At 40.4% G+C, this 27,831-nt stretch overlaps 1 protein-coding gene across 2 annotated transcripts in view; it reads left to right on the top strand.

Annotated features, from left to right (window-relative positions):
* The window catches only part of SH3GL3 (SH3 domain containing GRB2 like 3, endophilin A3), a 73,785-nt gene that overhangs the window by 25,104 nt on the left and 20,850 nt on the right, over window positions 1–27,831 (top strand). Inside the window, exon 2 of one of the 2 annotated variants that reach the window (XM_073304065.2) lies at window positions 18,418–18,624. The exons of the other annotated variant lie outside the window; for it this stretch is intronic. The gene's annotated coding sequence lies outside the window, so the exon portion shown is untranslated. The remainder of the gene's footprint in view (window positions 1–18,417; window positions 18,625–27,831) is intronic. 2 annotated transcript variants of the gene reach the window in all.

Genomic DNA, 27,831 nt, shown 5'->3' on the forward strand with positions numbered 1-27,831 from the left:
TTTTTTAAATAATACATGAGAACTGTAATTAGCCTCTGGGCGGCATCAGTACAGAGAGCAGACATCCTAGGTTCCTTCCCAATTCACCGAGGGCCTCATCCAACTCCCATTAAAGCCAGAGGTGCTGTAAGACTGCCATTGACTTCACTGGGAGTTGCACTGGGCAAACTCTTGATTTGAAATCCAGCTTATGTTACTTTTAGCAGAAAAATGTTGCAGGTTAATCACAACTCTCTGAAATGTCCAGGTGAGACTTAATGCTACACATAGTATTTGTGGTAGATACCCAGCAATACACTGGCAGATCACTATGGCCTTGATTCAGCAAGCTACTAAAAAGTGATGTGTCCAGCTTAAAGCATGTGCATAGCCCGACTGAAGTCAATGGGCTTAAAGTTAGGCTATGTCTGCACCCTGAGCTAGGAGTGTGATTTCCCCGCTTGTGTAGGTGTATTCACTCTAGATCTCACTGAGCTAGCACAAGTATAAATAGCAGTGTAATGGCATTAGCATGGGCATCAACACCAGTGGCATGGCTAAGTTGTGCTGTGCACAAACCTGCCTGAAACCAGTGGGTAGGTACTCGGCATGGCAAAGCCATGCCTCCACTGGCACTGCCCATGATACTGCAGCTATGCTACGTATACTCACGCTAGCTCAACGAGAGCTAGCCCAAGTATGTGTGCACGAACTGGGAATCACACCCCTCGCTTGTATGGTTGCTGTGGCCTTTGTCATGCACCGTGCTGAAATGGGGGCTGTACTTTTAGCATTCTATAGTGTACTCATTAAAATGTGAGGCAGCCACTAGTAGCCACCCTGTCCTACTAAAATATGCTCCATGCAGTCTTGTTATGGCCATGTTGGCTCCAGGATACTAGATAGACAAGGTGGGTGAGGTAATATCTTTTATTGCACCAACTGCTATTGGTGTGAGAGAGAGAGAGAGAGAAACTCTCAAGCTTACATAAAGCTCTTCTTCAGGTCTACCACAATTGTGACTGACATCTGCTAGTTTTTTCTAGGACAAAACAGAGCATGAATACTTGCTAGATGGAGGAGGAATTGATAACTGCCCTGTGACAATGACAGAAATGTAGATGTGAATGTCATGTAATGTAAATGACAGACAATGACACTGTGCAGGTAAGGTAATATTAATTTATTTTAGACAATGAGGCACCAACATACAGGAGATAAGTGTCTCAAAAGCAGGGTTTTAGCTTACTGTTGTGCTCAATTATTTTTACTAGGCAGAAAAGCATTAGGTTTTTTGAATCAGTAAAAATATTTGATCTTAATTTATTATTGACAAGAAGAATGAAAGCTTTAACACAGACTAGAAGAGGCTACAGTATGAGTATAAAACACTGCCTACTAGAAGGAAACTCTGTTAATGCTTTAACAATAGAGTTGTCAACTACTATGACTTTAATCTTGATTCTTGTGGTTATATAACCATATGCAAGTACACAGTGCTTTACAATGCGCGCAGAAAGTAAGATCCCTTCTGCAAAGAGCTTACAGTCTAAATGGTATTAATGAATATAATAACTGGAGCAAAAACACCCCAGACACAGGTAAATAGGGAAACATTGGTGAGATCAATGCATGAAAGCTTTGCAGATAGAGTACGTTTTAAGGTGGCATTAATTTGAGGCCTGATCCATTGTGCACTAAAGTCGACAAGAGTCTTCCAGTTGACTTCAATGGTCAATTGATCAGGCCTTTGAAGAAGGAGGGAAGAGAGAGGATGCTTGGTTCATGGGAAGTGGAGCCTGTTTCAGGTGTAAGGGGCAGCATGGAAGGAGATCCTGAGCAGTAGACTAGAGGATCTGAAGGTGGTGTGGGATGAAATGAGTGAAGAGACTAAGGGTATGTCTACACTGGAAACTTCAAAGCGCTGTCGCGGGAATGGTCGGAGCCTGTCCACACTAGCTCTTTAAAGCGCTCAGATTTGTTGCGCTCGGGGGGTGATTTTTCACACCCCTGAGCCAGAAAGTTAGAGCGCTATAAAATGTAAGCGTAGACAAGCCCCTAGGTAGAGACAGACTTCCAAAGAGACTAGAAGGTAACAAGGCAGAACTGAAACTGATAAATTACTAAGAAATGCCTCCAGAATGACCAGAGACAAATGTATGTTCATGCAGTATAATCTGCTCTACCCAGTTGTTGAACTTGCCAAAACTTTCTGGGCCCGGTGTCCCCAAGATCTGAACCCCCCGTTCAGATGAACCTGCTGACCAACACACCCCAGGCCCCCCACTACACTCTCTCTGAGAAGCAACTAAACCTGACTTCCCTTCCACCTAATGAATGCATTTGCAACACCATGCATGACCCCCCAACCGAAACCTGGAGAAGCAACCTGGTCACCCTCCTAGTAACATGTGTAATGTAGACATGTGCTTGTTAAATATTCATTGCACTGAAGGATAAAAACTTCTTCTAGATACTCTTTGGGGTAAAATTAAATCTCTTCAGGGACCTCTTAATGATGGCTTGCTCCTGTCCATAGAAACAAGCTTCAAGCTGGCTGTTGAGAGCCTTCTCTAAGGGAGATCGAGGTCGAGCAGGAGTTGGAGGAGTTACAAAGACAATATGAAGAGTCCTTGTGTGTACAGGGAGGGGAGCAGAGCACTATGCATGTTAAGTGAGATACTCACCTTAAATGAATGTTGAGGATTGTGTTTATATCACCAAACCAGTCCTTCTCAGTTTTGTTAAAGGACACATAAGAGGATGCCATCAGAAAGGCATAATCTACTTATAAGTACAAAGTACATCTCAAAAAGCAGAGATTGTTCTAAGGCCGAGTTAAGAGTTAGAACCTGTAATTCTGTCCTTGCCAACTGAATTTTTGCTTCAGTAGTTGCTCTGGTATCCCGTAAAAGGAAATATTTAGTATGATAAATCCCAGTGTAATCCCTTGCCCTGTTTTCATAAACCCAACTCTTCTCTATGGAGAGGAAGAGTATTGGCCATTTGTTCTATCTTTTAAACAAGATATTTGAAAGAAATGCAGAAAATGTAATGCCATGTTACATGCTTAGCCTTGACTCTCCCTCTCAGTTCTCATTCATCATAATGAATGCTGTGACATGCTGCCTGCATGCTCACATGCTTCATTTCAGACATGATGCATCTTCTTTCTGTTCATAATCATGCTTAGCTTATCAAGGTGGATGAAGTAATATCTTTTATTGGACCAGCTTCCACTGGTGAGAGAGACAAGCTTTTGAGCCACACAGAGCTCTTCTTCAGGTCTGACAGGTGAACTTCAAAAGGCTCACAGTTCAGAATAAGAACTCAAAAGTACAACTGTCTATCTGAATTACCTGCTCCTCTAAAGTCTGCAGAACTGAGTGGGAAGTCACTGGAATTCATAAGGAGAAATAAAAGTTAGCTGCACCCGTTGAACATCAAAAAAGGTTAGGTTCAAGATTCAGGTGACCACCTTAAACTTATTTATTTTACCCAAACCAGTTTACCCAATCCTCATATTAATATTCATTAGCAGTCTCTGATACTGCCTAGAAGGCCTTTGCTTTTTTAGGTAGCAAGTTTCTTATTCATGTAGCTCATTCTAAAGCTCTACATAAAATATTAGAAATACAAATCCATTCCTTTAATGTTTTGTCAAAGCAAGCGGAGCAGGTGATTCCCTTGTTTAATTGGAGGTTCAGCCTCTAGTGAGGAGACCTCAAAATAATTATAAAACAAATGAACACTTCCTAGTCATTGTTCCTATGTATCTCCTATTAGAATGACTAAATTTCCAGAGGCAGAAAGTGGGCTGCAGGTGAGGGGTGTTCAGCACAACTTGGGAGGGGGGAATGTGACTTTAAATCACCTTCTTGATACCCGGTTCCTGGGGCCATCCCAGTGCTGAGTGCCAGGGATCAGCTGGGTGTAAAGGAGCCCCAGGCCCACCACTTTTCCTTGACTATGACCAGTAGCTATGAAGGGGGAAACCATATAACTCTATACCAACTAAGGGCTTCCCATGCCAAGAGTATCCACCATTGCCTTGCTATGCCAACTTTGCATCAGCAGAATGGAATGTATATGTGTGCAATGTCCAGTTCCTCAGTTACAGCATGGCTACAATTCTTAGCAGGTAGCAATGAAATGGGAGCTGATAGGTGCCTTTTAAAAACGTCCTGTGTGATATGTTCACATGCATCAAGATTTTAAAGAGATTCCTGGAACAATCCTGTGATGATTTGCAAATAGTGGCCATGAAATGAAAAAGTACTTCTGGCTCTTGGGAGCCTGTAATTTACAGTGTGCCACTGCTCCTGGGCAGGTGGAATATCAGACTGTCTATTATAAGCCCTAAGGGCGAAATCCTGCTCCACCGATGTCAATGGGAATTTTGCCATTGATTTTCAGCAGGGTCAGGATTTCACCCTAAAACTACTGCTGATTCCACGTTCGAGCAGGAAGCAAATGCTTTTTCTTTAGGAGCAGAAGGACTTCAGTTCTGTCCCTTATTATGACCATGAAGTCCACAGTGGCTGTTGATATCCATTTTTCCTTTTTAATGTATATGTCTGAGTATATATTACGTGTCTCAGATATGTCAGATTTGTTTGCTAGATTTGAGGTTTTAGCCCAGGCGTAGGCAACCTATGGCATGCGTGCCAAAGGTGGCACGCGAGCTGATTTTCAGTGGCACTCACACTGCCCGGGTCCTGGCCACCAGTCTGGGGGGATCTGCATTTTAATTTAATTTTAAATGAAGCTTCTTAAAGATTTTAAAAACCTTATTTACTTTACATACAACAATGGTTTAGTTATATACTATAGACTTATAGAAAGAGACCTTCTAAAAACATTAAAATGTATTACTGGCACGCAAAACCTTAAATTAGACTGAATAAATGAAGACTCGGCACACCACTTCTGAAAGGTTGCCGACCCCTGTTTTAGCCAGACACTTTCCTTTTGGGACATCTGCCATGAATGATGATTTTAATTTATAAATTCATGTTTAGGCCTCAGTGCATGTTCTTTAGGGAAGAATTGTGCAAGTCTTGAAGGTTTTGGAATAACTAAGTACTTTTTGTTGTACAGTGCATATGCTAAAGAATAGCTTTAGCAGACAGATTTGACTAGAAGGCACAGTAATGCTGTGATGTGTCACTGCCTGGTGTGAAATGACTCACTCTATGCAGAAATGCAAAATCACATTGTGTAGTCCAAAATCTTTTATTTTATTCACATATGGACAAAAAGTTCCTTTGTCCATGGTATTAAGTTTTGCTTCAGTAACTGCAGGCATTTAAAGTAAACCCACATAGAGTACTGAACTTGCTCAGGGACAGCCTGGTGTGCTGCAGTCCAGACATCTGACATGTCATTTAAGCACCAACTTAGGACCAACATCCAGGCTGCAATCTGGGTGTCTCAACTCTGAAACCTGTCAAATTTGACTGAATCTCAGCTGCTGGCCCACCCATGGAAAAATTACCATTCTCTTGGAGGCCAATGTGTAGGAAGACAAGGGTGACTGGAAGATATGCCACTCCACATTTTGAGCATGTGGCACAGAAATGGAGGCCCTATTTAAGAGTGGGCTTTACTCTGTGCATAGGGCTGTCCATTGCCCAACATAAGAAGGTCTTGCAAGAGGGACTCTGTCAAGCCTGAAATGCTGACAAACCGTGGACTCTCAGAAGGAATCAGCTCAGACTAGGGGAGGGTGCATCTCAGAACTTTGTTTTTTTCCAGAGATTTTGGTTAAGAAATTCCTCTGCTAAGGCTGTGTTCCTTGCTTTTCTGCCATGTTTTCTCCGAAGGGTCAAATGAATAAGCACAGAGTGCCTGTGAGCCTAGGTGGAGCTCTGAGGGAGCATGTGCATGTGACTGGGGCCTTTGGAAGTCCGATGTTGGTTTCAAGGTCTAGGACAACTGGATTGAGGTGTCCCATGTCTGAAGGAAGGGCATCAGACGAGGTCTGAGACTCGGGTGTTTGCCCTAGAGTCGAGAGCTAGAATTAGTGACTTTAGACTCTACCCAGACCTGTGGGCTTGAAAGAATTTGGAACCCAATGATTAGGTCCACTGACTACAGAATGGTGACTTTACTGGTTACCAGACCGGTTTGTAACAAGTAGACCATTACTCATGAGTAATCCACTTGATTTCAATGCGATTATTTGATATGTATGATATGACTCCATGTGAGTACAGGTAATAAAATCTAGCCTAAAGGGATTGGGTTTGACTCAAGGCTGGTCTGATGTCTGTGTGCTCAGATGTTAGAGAGACAAGGTGGGTGAGATAATATCTTTTATTGGACCTCATCCACTTTGTCTGTCTAATATCCTCAGACCAACATGGCTACAACTGTACTGCATACTCAGATGGTCTCCTAATTTAATTCAAAGCAGGTTGGTTCTTTTGCTTAGTGATGATATTTTGCCTGCTATGTAAGGGAGTTGATTTTTTTTTAATAATTTTTTTAGGATAGAGGAAAAGCCTATCATTCTGCTCAAATAGCAAATTACTCTTCTCTTTTAGCAGAGTGTAATTCATGTGGCCAAAATAGGTTGGATTAGCTAAAGCTGATCATCTGAGTTGAGACATTCTCTTAGTTCTCTTTATTGGGAATCTAGCTTCTGCTCGATGACAGCTGATCTTTTTCTTCTAGTGTATAACCCATATATTTTCACATTATTCAACAACTAGTGTTTACATTCTGTGGTGCTGTTTAAAAAGAATAAGGGATGTATGTAATTAGGAAGCGGGAGAAGCTGTTATATATTAATCAGGAAGAAATAAAAGACAACACTTTTACAGCTATAGCACGCTGTCTTGCCACTGACTGCTTAATAATTTGCAACAAATACAGATTATTAAATGGAAATATTGTGCCCCATGTACAGTGTGCAGGATAAGAAAAAACATTTAATCTCTTTAAGCTACAGATGGCCAAATAGACTCCTTTAAACATATTTAATAGTTTCATGTTAGAATAACATTAAGCATTTCACATGCTCTTCAGACTATACGTTTGTCTTGTAATCTTATCTGACAGAATTTCAGGGTCTGACCTGCTGCAGCTGAAGTCAAAGGAAGTTTTGCCATTGACTTCAGAGAAAGCAGGATAAGACCCTAAGGAACAAGTTTTTCATGCTCGGAGTTAAATGTTTTGTCCATTTAATACCTAGTGTTGGTATTTTTGTCCAAGTGACTGAACTCTATAGGAATCCTCTACTCCTATTAGATGATGGAGGCATGAGAATACAATCTTTTCCGGAACCCAGCATTACAGAATAGGCATAACAGAATAGGCATCCTAATAGCTAGCTGTTTCCAGTGAGCAACAAGAGGGTGGCGTTAATCTGTTGTGGTCTCAAGTTTAAGTGTCAGTGTGTTTGTGAGAAAGTGCTTTGGCAATTTAAAGTCAGTAAAGGCCAGAGTAATCAAACAAAGAATCATAAACAGAGCATATCATTGTGATAGAGGTTAAAGCTGAAAGCAAGTAGCTTTTCCATACAAAGTTTTTTTTATTCTTCTCCTTGGAAGCAGAAGAGCAACATTATATTTCTTTCTACCTCTTCTTTCCCCCTCTCCCCTCCTTATCTGTTTCTCAAAATAATAGCAAGTACATTTTCTTCTCTGGTCTGTTTGCTACAGTATTTGTCTCCTAGGACGTTTTATTCTTTCAGCCTTGAGTTTGAGGCAGCATAAATCGATAATATAAACTAGGCTCCTAGTTTGAGAGAAAAGCATAAGGGCGAGCCAATAAACATCTGCTGAGCAGAGCCTGAAAAAAAAGCCATGCAATATGTAGCCTATTTTTATAGTCTCGGTATAGAGGAAGGAGAGAGAGGGCGTATTGGTGGTTGAGAAAGAAGGCTGCACAAACTATCATCATCATAAATAGAATCACTAATTAACTCACAGACTCTAAAAACATCACATTTCTTGTGTGAATATAACAAAGCTGCCTCCTGTAGATGCGTCAACCAAATGCTCTTGGCAGTGGAGTTTTTTTCGTGACACTAAGGGTATGTCTAGACAGCAAAGAAAAACCTGCAGTTGGCCCATGCTAGCCAATCTGAGCTGTGGGGCTGTTTCATTGCTGTGTAGACTTCTGGGCTCAGGCTGGAGCCCAAGCTCTGGGACACTTCCACCCCACAGGCTCCTAGAACCCAGCCTGAGCACCGCAAGTCCAAGTTGGCTAGGATGTGTCTCTAGTTGCTGTGTAGACATACCCTAAGTGTGAAATTCATCATTGTGCAGAAAGCCAGAACAAAAAGCGTTGGCACCATTTAGGCCCTCAAGATACCATATAAGTGAGACTTAACTGGCACATAGACCTTGTGCTGGTGCTCTGCAGAGGGGCAAATTTCATTCTAAGTGAAGATTAATTTTGAATTGGCACTTAGCACAGTGAATTCTGACACATAGTGCCAAAGGCTAGAGGACTTGCATATGAGGATCTGGAACAATTTTTTGAACTTCAGTAAAAAGGAGGTGGATTGGAAACTTGGGGACAGTCTTGCAATTACTTGCATGAATAAAAACTCTTGGTTTTTAATTGGTCTACTCTGGTGAGTAAGGACTACTTTTGTAAGTAAAGGCCAGAAAGCTGTGGCCCTTGGATTGCAAACCTCAAAACTATTTTGGAAGCAAGTGATTTAGATGGTTTACACCAAGCAGTAAATGAACGATGGACATTTGTTGATGAGTGCGGTAGAAGCCAGGGCATTTGAAAATGCCAGTAGATTGAATTAATCCCCACAGTGTTGTGTAAATCATATTTAATAGGCTACTCTTGACTTTCATAGTGTATTTCTTCTATCTCTGCCCCTGTAATTGCACTTGTTTTCATTTTTATATTAAATCTTTTCCTTGTGATTCCAATAAAACTGTATTATGGCTTGCATGCAGTCAAAGAAATCTCATGGGGCAGAGGACAGCAATAGCCACCTGCCCAAGTTTGACAGTCTGTTGGGAAGAAAAAGGAGAATTAATTTTATTTAGGGCAGTCATGAAAAGTCTATGGTATTATATAGTGTTGGTTTATCAGAGGAGTATTTAATTGTTATTGGTGTTACTCTTATCCCAAGGACGACGGAATAGGCAAGTAAGTGGTGTTTGAACTAAGTGCAATGTAAATCTCTGTACCAGATCTGCCTGTTGGACAAATTGCCAAGGGCCCTAATGCTGCATAGAACAGATCCCCAATCAATACTTTTGTTATGCAGCTCCTGCTGGTAGATATAATGGATTACAGATCACACAAAACCTCTGTAAACCCTATAATTTGTAGCTTCAGAAATAGCCTATTCTCATGCCGTAACCTATCAAATACATAAGTTTCCAGCAGCTTTTCTGACAGCTTTTGTTATTCTTATACATTGTTTTGTCCGTGCAGCTGAAGCAAGCTAACTGCAGGTGGTGGCATCACTCTCAGCTCTGAGCTTTGTTGGCTTGTAATACTTACCTCAGATTTCCAGCTCTTCATAATCACAGTGTTGGCACATCTAGATAACAGCTGTATTAGTTTCAGCTTCTATCACTCAACAATAATTGAAACTTTAGGCCCCAAAGTAATATTCTGCTATACATCTATTCTATCATGCTTTGGGAAAAATACATTCTAAACAATGACTTAAGAATAGCTTGGGCATAGATAGAACTGGCTTCATCCCTATCGCTTTAGCAATCCCCAGAACTAACCTCTGACCTGAGTATTATGACATTGTCTTGTTTGTGTTAGCGTTTGTTGAGTTTACTGTACCACAGTGTTTCTTGTCTCACAACCAGGAAGTGTACGTCAGCACGCAGAACTTGCTGACAGACTGACTATATGGCAAAATAAAAAAGGGCACTACAACACCAGGAGGTCTTTCGCATAAACGGACACCATCAGTTTGAAATGTGGATATTTTTTAAATAGTTGAATTAGTTTCAGATACTGCCACTGCCCTGGATTTGAAGGGAAAACAGTGGAAATAACTGGACAGAAGGAGCTGCCAATTGCACAAAATCAACTGAAAAAAAAGAGATTCCATCCCTGCTCACCACCCAATTCCTTCCAGATGTAGCTTTCTTAGTGGCTAGTTTTGTAACAATAATAAGAAACGTTTTTCGGGCAAACATGTTGTTTTGAAGTTGATAGCATCTCTGTAAACTGAATCCCTCCAGGACCAGTTGAAGTAGTGGTTAAAATTACTGACTTTATCATAAGATAGTAAATGAGGTGTAGATAGCATAGCAATAATTATCTTATACACACACACAAACATAGATATCAGTGTGTTCTGAGAAACAAGCTACTCAAGAATGGTTTAGCCCATCTCTGGTTATACCAGATAGGAACATCTATAAGTACATAAATGCCAGATTCCTCACAGAGTCTGTTGCGAAATGTACAGACTGTTAAAAACTCATCAGACTAACCTTGAAGTCCTACTGAAAAAACTAACAGAAGGCAATCTTCTTTCCCATAAGATACAAATTGAAAATATAAGAAACCATATTTAAGGCTGGTTAGGATTAATAGTGACAATGTAATAGCATCAAAATAAAGGGCCTTGTTCTTCTTTATTTATTTATGCATCACCCCATTATGATTACTGAGTGCTACCTGCATGTGTGGGGAAAAGAATATAGCCCTAAGTTTGCAATATCAGTACTGTGTATAATGAGGAAGTGACCCCCACAAATCCACAATAAATATGTAAAACAGTTTAGATTTAAATACTAATTTTGCTCATAGTTCCATGCATCTGAGAAATATTTAATTTTAATTTTTTTCAGTTTATGTACATTTTAAATCACATATTCAGTTGTTCCAGGGCTTACATGCTTCTGGAAACTTCTTGAAAACGTAAGCATTCAAAAACAAGTCATCTACAGAAACAGTGGATATAGCCACCCACACTTTTCTGTGTGGGGGAAAAAAACATGGTTTCTGGAATCAATTTTGAAGCTCACTCTGGAGTGGGAATAAAGATGCCTATTTCCCATTCTAATTCATTCTGGAAAATTCCCTTTTACCCAACCTCTGAAGCCTCTGGTAAATCAGCAAGGTGTGTTGCTAGAGTAATATGGCACTATGGCAGAGAATTTGGCCCATAAACATGATGATGATGAAATTTCTGGATGAGAGATAGATAGATAGATAGATAGATTAGATAAATAATGATATGATCAAGTAGCCTACTCTGATGACAGCCCACACTGTTTTATCTTACACTGGTGTCCGTGACACCTATCACTATGTCACTGACCTGAAGGGCAACGGAAAGCTTTGCCATCTATTCCTTTTGTGGTCTTAAGCTTTTGCAGTGCAGCAATACCAGTTCTTTTTATGGTTCGCATGAATGGAAAATCACCTTAGGCAGGTTTAAATTTAAAACCGCAACAGACTGAAGACTATTCCATGGATAGTTCTGCTCATGTGGCGGTTTTATGATAGCAAATTGCAGGGGTTAGGGGAAATGATCCATGCATCCTGGGCATGTCCTTTCTGACTGTGTGCCATCTCTTGTTTGCTAGTGTGGGATTCTACACCATCCCCTGTACTAGATTTATACCAGATCAGAAATAGTGCCTTTTTGTCCAGGAAAAGCATGTTATACTCTTTAGGTGAGGAGAGGAAAGTGAGACAAAACTAAAAGAGAGAGAGAGGAAATGAAGAGGAGAGTAAACAACAAGAGAGCGAGAGAGAGAGGAAAAAATCACAAGGTGTGAGGCAACTGAGAGCAGACTACATGGAGGTAAAATGCAAGGGAGAGAAGAGAATAAACTGCAAGGCAAGGAGGTGAGATTAAGAGGTAAATAGTTTTCTTATCATGAGGCAAAAAATGTGTACACATTATCAAAAATACTGAAAGCAGATGGATATTCTGCCTGTTAAGGTGGTGGTGGTGGTGGTCGGGGAATGCAGAGTAGGTGAAATCTAAAGCTTACAATGGGTTAAACGATATACCAGTAATTTAGGGTACTTGGCAGCCATCTCACATTCCTGAAACTAAAAAAAGAGAAGTATCAGAAAGCTACAGAGCTTGGTAGAAATACTCGAGAGATCTGAGAAAGTGACAGCTCTGTGATTATATACTACAGTGTAGTTAAGCATGCAAATAGGACTGCAAAGAAAAACTGTCATAGCTCAATCAGTTAACTCAACTGAATGCCATTGAAATGTAGCTGCATCTAATACAATAGTTGTCAATGATGAAGTGATCCCTCCCCCCCCTTCTTTTTAATTAGGTTTGTGAGCATTAGGCCAAATTGTGATCTCAGTTACATCAGCTCCACTGAAGGGAAAATAGTAGAGAGCAGGGTTTGGCCCAAGGCATTTACACTTGTTTGGCATCAGTTCACCTTTGATGATACATAGGAATTTAAACTGTATTCTTCTCTTCCCCAGGGAAGGTGGGCAGCGTTTGTACTGCTGCCTTCCCTAGGTAGTCCACTAAGGTAAGAAAGCTTTAACTTGTAGCTAGGGCTTTTAAGAACCCTGCTGTCAGAAGCTGCCTTGGGAATATTCTGAGTGCATCCCTGGCTGCCTGACTCATGCTCCATCCTTTGTCACTTCTGCTCACCTTTCGAGCTGTGTTGACTAGTTAATGGTCACTTGTACAGCAACAGCCCTCGTAGGGATGGACTTTCTGCAAGCTGATGCCCTGACCCCTGGGTTATGCTGGCATAAAATGGTATAATCCTGGGGTGAATTTAGCCAATTACCTTTCATTTTAAAGTATTAGGTACAAATTCTGCCTATGGGAGTTGCATAAGCGAAATGGAAGGTAGAAGTTGAGCCACATAGTTTTAGGATAGTAAATAAATATAATGTTAAGCCATTTATTTCAGTGTACCAAGTATACTGCTCTTTCATAGAAACATTTTCCACCTCTGCAGTTTCCTTTAACATTTTTCTGATTTTCCTAGTGCTGTCACTAATGATACAGATTGGAAAGTTGGCTTGGAAATCTTTCCAACTCTGAAAATATCTAGTTGGTTAAGCTGTACTAACCTAACAGAGAATGCTAATGATTGGGAAGTAGTAGGTAAGGCAGAATGGAAAATTCCTAAAAGAAATAAATGAGTCCGTTACAGAAAGAAAAGGATTGCTATAGGACTTCTGCAGTAATAATTAATTAATTAATTTAACATTATTATCTGTGCAATTTTTGTCCAAGGAGAAATTTACATTAGTTTGGATGTAAATGTGCAATGTCTTATTCTGTTCTATATAGGCTTTTATACTGCGCTCATCACCGTAGTATCTGATTCGCTTTACAAAACTTTATCCATTTATAATTATTATTGCTGTAGACTGTAGAAGCCTTAGTCATAGACCAGGACCTCATTGTGATAGGTGCAGTACAAATTCCTTCCTTTTTAAAAATATTTATCAACTTCCATACTGTATTGTAGTTTTAAACGTGAGATTTATCCTGCTGGGAAAAAAGGTTCGGTGTTGTTCTCAGGTCCTGTGCTCAAAATTCTGAGGATATTTCAAGTATGTTAGATGCTCTTTTGTAGATCTCTACACATAACATAGTTTACAAATGAAATAATGGGTACAAATTTGCATGTTTGTCCACATACCTTTGTGGTCAAGCATTGGTGTGACTATGGATCATCTCTGGAGTGGTTTTCTTCATGATCGTTTGGAACCAGGCAGCGAGATGGTTGTTCAAACTGCTGACACTGGACAGCACGAATGATTGTGTTTCTCTTTTACTCTCATTCATTTCTCATTCATCCAGATGGCATGGTGATGTGTGTGTGTGTGAATAAGATTATTTAAATAAAGAGACTCTTAGACCCAGATGCTCAAAGGTATTTAGGCTCATAACTTCCACTGAAATCAGTGAAAGTAAGGAGCCTAAATACCTTGCAAGTCTGGGCCTATGTACCTATCCACTCCTTTTTTGTAAACACAGTATGTTCTGCTTTGAGGTCTGAAGGACTTTTCTGTGCAGAAACAACAGTGTCTGGAAGAAAATGCGTCTTGAAAAAAATAAGGTGCTATAGTAGAAGCTAATCAAGCTTATGCTAGGTGTTTATGGCCGGAATCTGAAATAAAATAGACATCTGTTACCCTGGGACTGTTACTTGTGTACACTTTTCTAATATGTCTCTCTGGACCAGATTTTCAAAGGTATTTAGGTGCTTAAAGATGCAGATAGGTGCCTAGTGGGACTTTCAAAAGCACCTAGGAGCCTAACTCCCATTGATTTCATACATGTTTGAAACAAAGCAAATGGAGATCATGTTTGCCAACTGCATATATGTTCAAATTACTAAGTGAAATTAGTGTTTGTGAAAGATACCAGATTCACAGCCTGGCGCAGAAATCTTCTCCTTATCCACAGAATAGATGTAACAAAGGTAACAGCAAAGCAGTCTGCCCACACTGCCCTGCCAATGTGTCTCAATCTCATTTTTCAGAGAGACCAACTTTTGGTGCAAGAAGATAGTTCAGTCTCACTACTCGTGAAATACTTAGCTTCTTTCCTGAGGCCTCCAGCTCATTTCCCATAGTGAACAAAACAGTCAACAGATAATGTATTCAATTACTACCTTTCCTAGCTCACATTTGAACTAATGAGCTACGGAGAGGTGAAAAGCTCAATAGTCCAACACCAATTTACTGAGTCACTTCATAAATATACATATTGAGCTTGAGTAACTTCCAGTCTTCCTTTTTCTTACCATTGTTGTTGTTGTTGTTTTTCTTCTCCTTCCCGTTTGTTTGATTATTTCGTTTTCAAACTGGAGCAGAATCTCACTAATCCTTACCCCTGGTGGCTCACATGAAAAGTGGTAGTCTTTCCCCACACATTTAATATCATAGTGCTGCAATATGGTCTCTTATTTATTACTGAGATGTCAGTTTTTTTACAGGGCATTTTTATTAGTGCATTATGAGGGATTTATATGTAAAGAGCTAAAACGAAAATACATTTGTAAGAATTAATGAACAACAAATATTTTGTAGTGTATTGTCCTACTGTTTCTGCTAATTTTTCATGGTTCTCCTGATCAGAAAAAGTGAGAGACTGTTGTATTTACTTGGCTAATCAGTACTGAATAGGAAGAAAAATGTAATTGCAACTTTTATAAGCACAGATATTACAAGCTTTCATGCTTTATTTTTTGTTATTATTTATTATTATTTTATTTTAAAAGATAGCATTGTAAGTTTGTATGATTCTTTACAAAATGTATAACAATGGGCTTGAGCTGTAACTTTACTCAGGTGAGTGGTTCCATTGATGTCAGTAGGACTACTTAGGTGGGTAAAGTTACTTGTGATCCATCCCTGCCTATCCTGGCTAATAGCCATTGGTAGACCTATCCTCCATGAATTTATCTAGTTCTTTGAAGAATGTTATCAGGTCACCCCTAGTCTGTCTTCTTGTCCCAAGGCGAAACTAGTCCAACTTTTTAAACCTTTTTAAACCTTTCCTCAAAGGTAAGGTATTCTAAACCTTTGATCATTTTTGTTGCTCTCCTTTGGATTCTCTCCAATTTGTCCACATCTTTCCTAAAACTGAAAATTGGACACAGTACTCCAGCTGAGGCCTCATCAGTGCCAAATAGAGCAGGACAGTGACCTCCCGTGTCTTATACATGACACTTCTGTTAATACACCCTAGAATATTAGCCTTTTTCACAACTGCATCTCATTGTTGACTCTCCTTCAATTTGTGATCCACTATAACCTCCAGACTCTTCTTAGCAGTACTACCACCTAGCCAGTTATTCCCTATTTGTAGTTGTGCATTTGATTTTTTCCTTCCGAAGTACTTTCAGACCAATTCTTCAAATCTTGCTGAAGTCATTTTGAATTCTAATTGTACCTTCAAAGTGCTTGCAACAACTCCCAGCTTGGTGTCACCCACAGATTTTATAAGCAAAATCTCCTATCCATTTTCCAAGTCATTAATGAAGATATTGAATAGCACCAGACCCAGGACTGACCCCTGTAAGTCACCACTAGATATAACTTCCTTGTTTAACAGTGAACCATTGATAACTGCTCTTTGAGTATGGTCTTGCAACCAGTTATTCACTTACCTTTTACAGTAATTTAATCTAGAGCACATTTCCGTAGTTTGTGTGATAATGTCATGAGGGACGGTGTCAAAAGCCTTACTAAAATCAAGATCTATCATGTCCCCTGCTTCCCTCCCCATCCACTAAGCCAGTAACCCTATCAAAGATGGAAATTAGGTTGGTTGGCATGATTTGTTTTTGACAAATCGTTGCTGGCTATTCCTTATAACCCTATTATCCTCCAGGTACTTACAAATCGATTGTTTAATAATTTGTTGCCGTTTCTTTCCAGGTATCGAAGTTAGGATGACTGGTCTATAATTCCCCTTTTTAAAGATAGTTCCTATGTTTGCCCTTCTGCAGTCCTCTGGGACCTCATCCTCCATGAGTTCTCAAAGATAATTGCTAATAGATCCAAGATTGGTTGAGCTAGTATCTTAAGAACCTTAAGATGGATTTCATCAGGCCCTGCCAACTTGAATACATCTAACTTATCTAAATATTCTTTAACTTGTTCTTTCCCAGTTTTGGCATGCATTCCTTCCCCCTTCTTGTTAATATTAATAGTGTTGAGTATCACCATTAACATTTTTAGTGAAGACTGGAGCAAAATAGGCTCTAAACCCTTCAGGTTTCTTGATGTTATCAGTTATTAGCTCTCCTACGTCGCTAAGTAGAGAACCTGCACTTTCCTTCATCATCTTTTTGCTCCTAATGTATTTATAATGCCTTATTCCCTTTTATGTCCCTTGCTAGGCATAGCATCCATTTTGATTTTTAGGTCTGTGACATTATCTGATTAAAATATCAGATAACTTGTTCTTTCCCAGTTTTGGCATGCATTCCTTCCCCCTTCTTGTTAATATTAATAGTGTTGAGTATCACCATTAACATTTTTAGTGAAGACTGGAGCAAAATAGGCTCTAAACCCTTCAGGTTTCTTGATGTTATCAGTTATTAGCTCTCCTACGTCGCTAAGTAGAGAACCTGCACTTTCCTTCATCATCTTTTTGCTCCTAATGTATTTATAATGCCTTATTCCCTTTTATGTCCCTTGCTAGGCATAGCATCCATTTTGATTTTTAGGTCTGTGACATTATCTGATTAAAATATGACCACATAGACCAGGGGTGGGCAAACATTTTGGCCCGAGGGTCACATCTGGGTGGGGAAATTATATGCAGGGCCATGAATATAGGGCTGGAGCAGGGGGTCAGGGTGTGGGAGGGAGTGTGGTGTGCAGGAAGGGGCTCAGGGCAAGGGTGCGGGGTGCAGGAGGGGGCTTAGGGCAGGGGGTTGGAGTGCAGGAGCGGGTGTGGAGTGTGGGAGGGGGCTCAGGCCAGGGTGTTGGGATGCAGGACGGGTGCAGCAGGGAGCTGAAGGCAGGGGGTTAGGAGACTCCGGGCAGGGGGTTGGGGTGCGGGGTGTAGGAGGGGTTTGGGGTGCGGGCTCTGACCCAGCACCGCTTACCTCGAGCGGCTCCAGGGTGGCAGTGGGGCTAAGGCAGGCTCCCTGCCTGCTCTGGCCCTGCACCATTCCTGGAAGTGGCCAGCATGTCTGAGAGTGGCTCCTGGGGGTAGGTTGGGGCATGCAGCTCCGCCACACACTGCCCTCGCCTGTGGGTACAACCCCCAAAACTCCCACTGGCCGCAGTTCCCCGTTCCCGGCCAATGGGAGCTGTGGGGGGCAGTTCCTGCAGGCGAGGGCAGCGCATGGAGCCCTCTGCTCCCCCCACCCCAGGGGCTGCAGGGACGTGGTGCCGGCCACTTCCGGGAGAGGCGTGGGGCCAGGGCAGGCAGGGAGCCTGCCTTAGACCCGCTGCGCCACAGGGCTGGGAATCCCGTGGGCCGGATTGAAAGCCCTGATGGGCCAGATCCGGCCCATGGGCCGTAGTTTGCCCTCCCCCGATATAGATCATAGTTGCAACCACTGTTATATATTTGCAACAAATCTTGTACAAAATGTGGCATGTAAGATGTCAATAAAAAGGTTAACCAATTTATTTGAGCATGAGCTTTCGTGAGCTACAGCTCTTCCGATTAGGATTATGCTATCTTTATTCATGTATCATTTTTGTATTTGAAGTTATGAGTATTGGCTCTATATCTGGATTTCAAATGTTTGGTTCTGGGGTAACTAACAAGGCAGTTAGCCCTCACATTTTGGAGGGACTATTCAAGTTGAGCGGCGCATCAAAAGGACACTTAACTCACAGTGGACCATGGGAAATCCCCATCTACACTGAGTGGACTGTCCTGTAAATGTGCTGTCTGGAATATAGGTAATGGCTTCCTGCAATGACTGAGCGTAATTGGGCATGGACATGTGACTTGCCCATGTGACTACAAACTCCCATCTTTTACCTGTTATTTTCCACTAGCTGTGCTGAGGTGTTTGTTTAAAACAATGGGGTTCCCTCCACATGGCAGAAGATATAAGCCTCTGGACTATGGACAATGCTGATGGGAGAATTCTAACCAATGGACTGAGGACCTTCCAATGATTTGGAAGCAGACAGAGACTTGACTTAAGCCAGCAGTTTATTCCATCACTGCTACAAGCCTGAACCAAGAACTTTGCAATTACTGTATGTATTTGATTTCTTTAACCAATTTCAACTCTTTCTTTCTTGATTAAATCTTTAGATTTTAGATACTAAAGCGCTGGCATCAGCATGATTTTTGGGTAAGATCTAAGTTCTGTATTGACCTGGGTGTATGGCTGGTCCATTGGGATCAGAAGAATCTTTTATTTGATGAGACTGGTTGTAAAGAACCACTCACCTTTAAATCCAGTGTTTTTGGTGGTAATACGAGGACTGGAATACTGGAGGAAACTGCTTTTATGACTTCTTGATAGCCAGTGTGGTGAAACAGAGGTTTTTACTTTTGTTGCTGGTTTGGCATATCCTATGGGGGATTAGCCACAAGTCTCGGGGTGTATCTGCCCTATTTCTCAGCAGTTCGTCCTGAGTTTGGCATTCTCAGTTGTGGCCCACTGAGGCACGGTGACAGGGTCATTAAAGATCTCCTGATGGAGTATAGTTGTAGTTATATTGGCAAAACTGTGCTTTCACCAGGATAGTTTATTTTGTTCAGGGCTAGTGAAGTGATCTACACCAGTGAAAGCACAACATTATAAACTGAGTGGTCTTAGCATGCAGCTCATGCACAGTGTGTATTCCACTGTGATGTCCTTACAGCTCTTCTTCCCATTACTTGTCATTAGTTTGATTCCACAACTGCAGATGAACATTAAGTTCAAAGGTTATTCTCTGAATTATTTCGGGATCTCAATCTTGTATTGGTTTAAAAGTGACCTTTTCATAATTACAGTTGATGTTTTGCCATTTTTCTTCCCCCTCAGATTTAAAAAAAAACAACAATTTTCTGTGTTGGTGTCTGCACTAAAGATGGGAACACATCTATAGTTATTCTTTGGATTCCATTCAAGAACATCTTGCTTTTGCACTGGGTGCAGAAAGCTCATGTTCATTTTATGGTTTCATTAATTGTTTAACAGTGGCTATCACATGACAGGGGTTGATGTTTCAATTAGTCACTTTTAAAATGATTGTTAATTTTTGGCCGTTTAAAAGATACTATAAAATCCAATGTGATTTAGGTGGATATATCTGCAAAGCTAGACAAGGAGCTAAACAAGGAGCACAGATGTTCTGATATTTCTCCCTTTCACTCCTGCACCTAGCAATAAGGCTCTGAGGAATTACAGAGTTTGTTGTTTCAACTCTCAAAGATACAGAAGTGGGAAATAAATATAAATATATTAAAAAAGGCTAACAAAAATTCTCTGGCTCCTAAGTAGTTGCATACTTTTCAGTGCAAAGTGTCCTATTATAGCTGCTTACTTTCTCTTTTCCTCCTTCTCACTAGGTTATATTTGCAGTTCTCATTTTTATGCCATAGTCATGACTTCTTTGAATATTGTGTACTTGCAATGTCTGGTTTCACCTCAGTGCTATTTATGCACAGGGTAAATTTTTTCAGTACAGCTCCCAGTATTTTTGATGGGAGTTGCATGTCTAGTTTACCCTATCGTTGGAATTGTGCGTCTAGGACAAAAAATGAGTTTCTGCTCCATTTTGTAAGTTTCACTTGTAGATGTCATGTTTGACAGTTTCTTTCTAATTAGTCACAGATAAGGCATGCATTTCTAAGAACTGCAGCCATGAGAACCAGACTAAAGAAAGCTTCTCAAAATGTGTACATATCTGCCATTATTTAGAAAATAGAACTATTTGGAATTCGGGAATTATTTAGAATCTGTGATTACATAGGTCAGCACTGTAAACCATCATCATTTTGCAGATTTCAGATCTTAATAAAAGTGTTATCATTCCAAATCTGAAAATCCAGATGACCGAGGAAACATCTGGCCAGATTAGTTTAATTAACATCATTCTCAACTTCAGTTTTTCAACAGACTGTACCATGCATGCACTGTGTGCGTTTGAATCTTGTTTCCTGATAAAATCTGGAATTCTTGTAATTAATTTTGTGACTGTCAGTTATTGCGCTGTCATTACTTTTTCCCTAATAAATATAACTTAGACCTTATTTACACTACATAAAAGCACATAAACAGAATAGCATATGAGAGGAAGCATGGAACTCCCAGGGAATTAGGAGTCAGGATTCTTGGGTTCTAATCCCAGATCTGCTCTTTACTGGCAGACGAGCTTTTTCTGCCTAGGTTTCCCCTTCTGTAAACAAGTGGCTTCAATACATACATTACTGGGAAACTTCAGTTAATGTTTGTAGAAGCATTGTTATTCATATTCAGCATACCTTCTCTTCTATTAAGACTTTCCATTCAGAATGCAGAGCTCAGAATGGAAGTCAGAAGCTGAGCAGGGAATATGAGAAGTAGAATTTACTGATCAGGGCATGGTATTTCTTTTATGATATACCCCGGGCGCTGAGAATTCCATCTGAATTGCCAAACCAACTGTACCTTCATGCATGGTGAAGATAAAATATTCTGAAATATGTTAAGAATTCAAGAGAATGGCGTCTGAAAGGGAATATTTTAGAAGAGGAGGAGTTAGCATAATTCCCAAAGGTCTAAACTGCGCAACCTTTACTTACATTGCCTTCAGTTTGACTGTTCTTGTGAGTAAGTGATTGCCAACATAAGAAAGGATTCTATAGTCTAGATCAAAGAGAGCTTTGTAATGCAATGTATATACTTTGTAATGCAATGTAATGCAATGTATATACAGTACATACATATATACTGTAAAATGTATGTAGTTCAGGCAGATTAGTAAAGTCTACATCATAATAAGGTAGATTGTTGAAGATGATTCATTTAAAAGACTGCATCTGGATTCATTTGAGGCTTGATCCTGCATCCACTGGACCAGGGATGAAAGGGAATCACAGCCACAGTATAACTTATCTTGATAATGTTCCTATGACCAAAAAAGCAGCTTCTTTAAAAAGTTACATATGTGGAATATACTAGAAATAATATAGGTATAATACGGGGCAAAGCTTAAAGCATTGTTGCCAGAGGAAACAGAACTCAGCATTAATTTATTTCACAGCTATGGGGCATAACACATTGAGTCATAAATAATACTCCAGTAAAAGTCATCATTGACCTTCATAAATGATAGGGCCATGACTGGCACAATGTGGTGTTTTTACAGCTGATTAAACTGTTAATGTTGGACATTTCAAGTTGCCTGTGTAATTATTGATCTTCTTTAGAGCAACCAGAAGTCAAGTGCATTGTTTCCCAGTTAGTTCAAACCTTTGGAACTTCAAAAGCACCTACACAGAGTCTCCAAAGATTTTCCAGGCCTTCTGTGCACTTTTGTCCTGTTCTTATTTTAAAAAGCAGAAATCAATAATGTTTCAGGCACATGATGGTTACATCAGTAGAAATAGTTGCAAGGCTGCTAGGGACATTCAAAAGTGGTCAAACACCCACATCTCATGTATCACATACCAGCTGATGTCACCGTAAAAAAATCCTTATCTTTGTCAAAACAGTCTGCAGTTATATCTCCTAATACTTTCTTGACAAATAATACTCATATGCAGAAATCTTTGGTTTTAACTGTGCAAAATGTATCCTTCTTTTAATTATTTTTTAAAAATCCTATTGAAAGAATGAAAGGAACTTCTATCGCTAACCTAATGTAACTAACCTAATGCATTTCTATTCCTAACCAATGTCTCTCACTTCTTGAATTCCCTCCCCCCTTCCCCCCTTTTTTGTTTGATGTAGCTTCTAAAGCCTAGGCCACTAGATAAAATAAATGTCAAAGCTATTATTTTAGCACTTGAATCTGCAACCCATAGTCACCAAAGCTTACTGTAGCTTACTTCTGGAGGAATCCTGCACCTCTGCACATGCACAAAATTCATGCCCCCATCAGAATTCTTTTTCTCCACAGAAAATCTGTTCTGCTGGAGAGGCGCTGCAGTTATGCCTTTCACCCACCAGAGGCTGCTGTGGCACCAGAACAGAGGGCAGCCGCTCCTGGGCGGGAGCAGCCCTCTGTGGATAGGGAGGAAAAGAGGCTGCATTCTTCACAGCACCCTGACCTTGGAGCCAATGGGGAGGCATGGGATATGGGAGGGATAGACAGCATGGGCACAGGGGACTACTGGGGGGGTCACAGATTAGGGTTCAGAAGGTCTAGTCGCGGGACAGACTGGGGAGAGGGCTGAATGGTAGTGGGGATGCAGGGCCACATGGAGATGTGGGGAGGGGGTGGCTGATGTATTCTTCAAAAAACATTTCCTGAATCTTTTTTCTTGTCTGTATTGTCACAGATATACTTGCTGACAGGTATTTTGAAATAAATTGCCAAAATAATCGAAACTGGCATGATTATATTGTGTTGTTGTGACAAATAAAATATGCAGACTTTTAAAATATTGTGCACAGAATTTTTAATTTTTTGGTGCAGAATTCCCCCAGAAGTAGTCGTTACAAGGAGTCACACTGAAGTGAGTGGGAAGATCTACTGAAAATGTAATAGCAAAATAGGACTGTACTTAGGGAATTGAAATCAGTGGGCTCCTTGTGTGAGTAGGATTGGGACTTTAATAGAGGTCTTATCATGCCATTGGTTTGGAAGCAGTATTCCCCATTGACTTCATTAGGGAGTTTTGCTGAATAACAAATGTCATGGTAATGGCCCGTGATTATATTGTGAGAGTTTACATAGACACGTCTGGTTTGCAAAAAATAATTTGGCCGTGAGCTCCATGTATTTAAAGGCACATGTAGAGACTTTCAGACCTGCATGGACTGGTCTCACAATTTGGGCTTCCTTTCTAAATAAAACCTAACTGCCAGTTCTGACTCTCTGCCAGGACTGTGCTCCTGCAGCTCAACAGCTGTAAGCTGTTCATTGATTGAACTTGGTAGCTACAGACTAGCATTCCTAGGTCTGAATTTTTTTCCCCCTCCTGTACTAGCATATGGGGTTTTTGGTGGACTGAGTCCATCCTTGTTGATGCTGGCAGCTGTAGAATTGACTCTAGTTGGTCTCAGCAGATTGCTTGGCTGGACTGCCTTAGGTTTTGGATCATGCTTAGCTGTGAAAGATTTGCTCCTTGCTATAATGTAGGTTTAATAATAATGATTTATGTAGATCCATATGCAACCCATTACCAGTAAAAATGTTTTAGGCTAACAGTGGTGTAGTAGTAGCTCACACAATATCACTATGCAGGAAACATGCTCATGGGGACAGCCTTAGATCCCTGCTCCCAAGGCAAGTGGAGACCAGTCACATTGCAAATGGATTTTTCCACTGTTCCTCATCATAAGGCTCATTACTGTACACCCGTCTTCTGGGCCTAAATTTACCTTTGACCTTTTGTGGTCTCATTTGTATTACTGTAGACTGTTCACATTAGAAATACTGAATTAAGAAATGAAGTATTTATAAAGAGTAGGTAGACAGACTGGGGCACAGATAGGAAATAAATCCAAGACTCCCTGCTCTGTTTCCTGTTTGTGTTTGGTGTGTGTGTGTGTTTGTGTCCCTCAGATTCAGAGCTACCTGGGCAGAGAAGACATGTTTGGTATCTTGGGATGTGAGGCTCTCAGTATTCTTTAAATAGGATCTTAACTTCACTGGGCTGTGGATCAGGGTTTGCAGGTGGATCCACCGAAAAGCAGCAATGAATACTTCAGGCCACAAACAGATCTTTCTACCTTCTCAAACAGAAATACAGTATTGCTATGGCAGCTGCCTCAGTCTTTGTAGGGTCCCTGTGCATGTATATATGCCTAAAATTTTCATTTCAGTGGTAATAGGATCAGGTCCCTTGTGGGAATCTAAGGGCCCTTGGATGTGTAGGGTATATTTTTAGAGCTTAGTCTTACTGACTCTCTATTTGTGGTGTGTAGAATTGAGTCTTAGTAAATTACAAGAAGAACCATGCATTATATAACCATCCCATTATATTTAATAATTGTTTGCCTGTAACCTCAAGCATCCCAATGAAAATTTACCTCTGAACATATTGTCCACAAAGTCGACATCATTCTTTATACACTTTAGTTTAAAAAAAACCTGAAAAAATGTTGATATAAAACGACAGCGCTAGTCCCTTAAATATTCACGTGTAAGGCATTGTTTGTATCAGAAATATTACACCCCTCATGAAAAAAGAGAGCCATATTTGTTTTCTGCACCTCACTATTCTGCCTCCACAAAGGTACAAACAGCCATAAATCAGAGATTTCTGAAAAAAAAAACATATATAACACAAAGCTTGACACAGAAAGCAAATATTTGGAGAAACATGATGGCAGCACAGGATATTTTAAAAAATAGTTTTCCATGTGAAGAGGCTTAAGGCACCTGCATTTCAAAAACAAGTTTCCACTGCTCTGAGGCACATGTTTTAAAGATGTGTGGAGAAACTAGCAAATTTAGAAATAAGCACAAATTTGGTTTGGTGTGTTTGTTAATTTTTTCAATGGTAAGAAGCATAAAACACAACATAGGAACAGGGGAACAGAAAATAGATCTGTACATATGAATGGACCCAGTTCAATTACTTGTTCAATTTTTTTTTTTTAAACAAAAGGTTTTACTTCCTTGTGGAGAAATAATGTGGGCTACTCCCATAAATGAGAGTTAGTACTACAGTTGGCCAACTGTTTAGTGGGAGAAGATGACCCAAAGTATTTAATATACAGGTGATGCCCATTGGGGGCTTTGTCTTGCAAGGAGCTGAGCATGCTGATCTTGATCCATTAAAGCAGTGGTTCCCAAACTTGTTCTGCCACTTGTGCAGGGAAAGTCCCTGGCGGGCCGGGCCGGTTTGTTTACCTGCTGCATCCGCAGGTTTGGCTGATTGTGGCTCCCAGTGGCCACGGTTCGCTGCTCCAGGCCAGTGGGAGCTGCTGGAAGCGGCGGCCAGTACGTCCCTCAGCCTGCGCCGCTTCCAGCAGCTCCTATTGGCCTGGAGCAGCGAACTGCGGCCACTGGGAGCCGCAATCGGCCGAACCTGCGGATGCGGCAGGTAAACAAATCGGCCCGTCCCGTCAGGGGCTTTTCCTGCACAAGCGGCGGAACAAGTTTGGGAACCACTGATATATGTTCTTCAGAGTTGGTGATTTAGGTTAATTAAAAGAACACCCTCAAATGCTGGTACATTTGTGGTTTGACTGTTTTGAGCTCCACTGTTTAAATCTTTCTGTATATTTTGCCCATTTTCATTTGCAGATAATTATTCCCCTGTTTTTGTTTTCCTCCATGAAGCAGGGGTGATGTGTGTGTGTGTGTGTGTGTGTGTGTGTGCGCACGCAGGAGCACACCCTGGCTTTGAAGTAGTAATAACCAAATACATAGTTTCTACTTTCAGCACCCCCACTATAAAAATTGTTCCACCACCCCTGCCATAGAGATTGCTATAAAACTTCCTGGTTCTGTTTATTCCTTTACATCAGCTAGTGTAAACTGGGGGCCTAACCCTGTATTCGTTGGGAATTTTAGACGCACGAAGAGTGCATAGCCCTAGTTAATGGAGCTCTGAAGTTTGGCTTTGTTTCTTTGTTTGTTTCCATGCCCTCAGCTGGAACTTCTGCAGCAAAGTACCATGCAACTGGCTTACATAAATAGGAGCCTTTTATTTAGGTTAATATTTTCAAATATATTAATTTTGGAAACTCAGTTTGAGACACCTACAGCCTGATTTTTGTAGAAGTGCTGAGCACCCAAAAATTCCATGGAGCGCTGGAAATCAGGCTTTAGTTGTCTTAAGTTGGGCATCGAAAATTAGTGGATGCTTCTGACAATGATCTCAATAATGCATGGGCCGACTTTCCTCCAGACTAGATATTCTTGGGCAGGCAGACCCTTAACCTGTGTAAATTATCACAGCTCCATTGAGGATCTGCCCCTTTGGCTCCTAAGTACATTCTAAGTTACAGCTCTTTAAGGCAAATTGTATTGAAGATTCAATTGGTTGACAGGGGATAGTCTGCTCGGTTACACCATTATAAACCTAGAGCGTCTCCAGTAAATGTTACCCTATTTTTCCAGTATATCAACTAACCTATGTGCAATACAAGAGCTAGGAAGAAGGAAGAGCTAACAGTGGTACATCAGAGCTCAGTAGTTAGCACTGAAGGGACAAAGCAGCATTACCGGAAGATGTAAATAAGATTTTTTTTGTTTTGGAAATTTCTAATGCTCATTAACCCCCATTAGCAGAGTTTGAAGAAGGAGCATGTTTTGAAATGGTGATTACTTGGTATATCTGACATTATAAATCATTTTTGCAAGACAAGGTTTTCTAAAATTCGTATTACAATATATATGATGGTGGAAATGTAACTGCACTTGCTTGTGCAACATAGATTATAATTCCTTAGATCGCTCTCGTAAAATGTTGAAAGGAAACAAGTATATTTAAAAAGCTAGATGGAAGATAGGTCCTGTTGACTGCAAATAGCTAGTTAGCTGTAGGTTTTATTTCAAACTATCGAGGATCATTATACTCTGGGCCTGATTCTAATTTCGTTTAGACCATGTATATCAGAATTCTAATGAAACTGGTAAAATTGCACTTACGTAAAACTGGTACGAGAGCAGAATTGAGCCCTGTGTATCTTTTAGTTCATGGAAGAGAATTTTTCCACACAGCAAAAGCCAGAGGATGTTGGAGGTGTTAATTCTTTAGAAGATGGATGTTCACAGTGCTGCATGAAGCTGTACTACAGAAATGTCTTTTATATTTTCAACATTAATTGCGCATATGGAGTTAGCTAAAGCATCACAATGTTTTGTTTCTTTTCAAATCCCAGTTGAATATTTTCTCCAAATCTGTCAGTCAGGCACATTCCAGAGAAAGGCTTTTAGCTTGTGTGTCTGCTACATTATATTTAATGTTTCAATATGAAAAAGAACAGCATGATCTGGAAAGTGATTGGAGCCAAGAGGTGTTTATGCATATGGAAGTACAGTATTTCTGTATTTCTTCATGCAGAAACTATCCCCTTGTATGCTAGACAGAATACTGGCTCTATTATAAACTGTGGCTTGGTAGCTTGCAGTAGTATGTAATTATGAATAAGAACTAATCAGAACAGTAATAGAGATGGTAAAAAGGGTTTTATTGCAGTAATGTAATTGGGCTCAACTCTGTGCTCTAATGCAGCCACTGATGTCACTCAGGCCCTAGTGTACAAGCATGTACAGTGTATTACCCAAGGAGGCTCTTGCTAGCTTGTGGAATTTGTATCCTATAATATTACAGTTTTTCACTCATTATTTTCAGCCTACTGTATA

Source organism: Lepidochelys kempii, chromosome 10 (assembly GCF_965140285.1).
Source record: "Lepidochelys kempii isolate rLepKem1 chromosome 10, rLepKem1.hap1, whole genome shotgun sequence".
In the NCBI taxonomy this organism is placed as follows: domain Eukaryota; kingdom Metazoa; phylum Chordata; order Testudines; family Cheloniidae; genus Lepidochelys; species Lepidochelys kempii.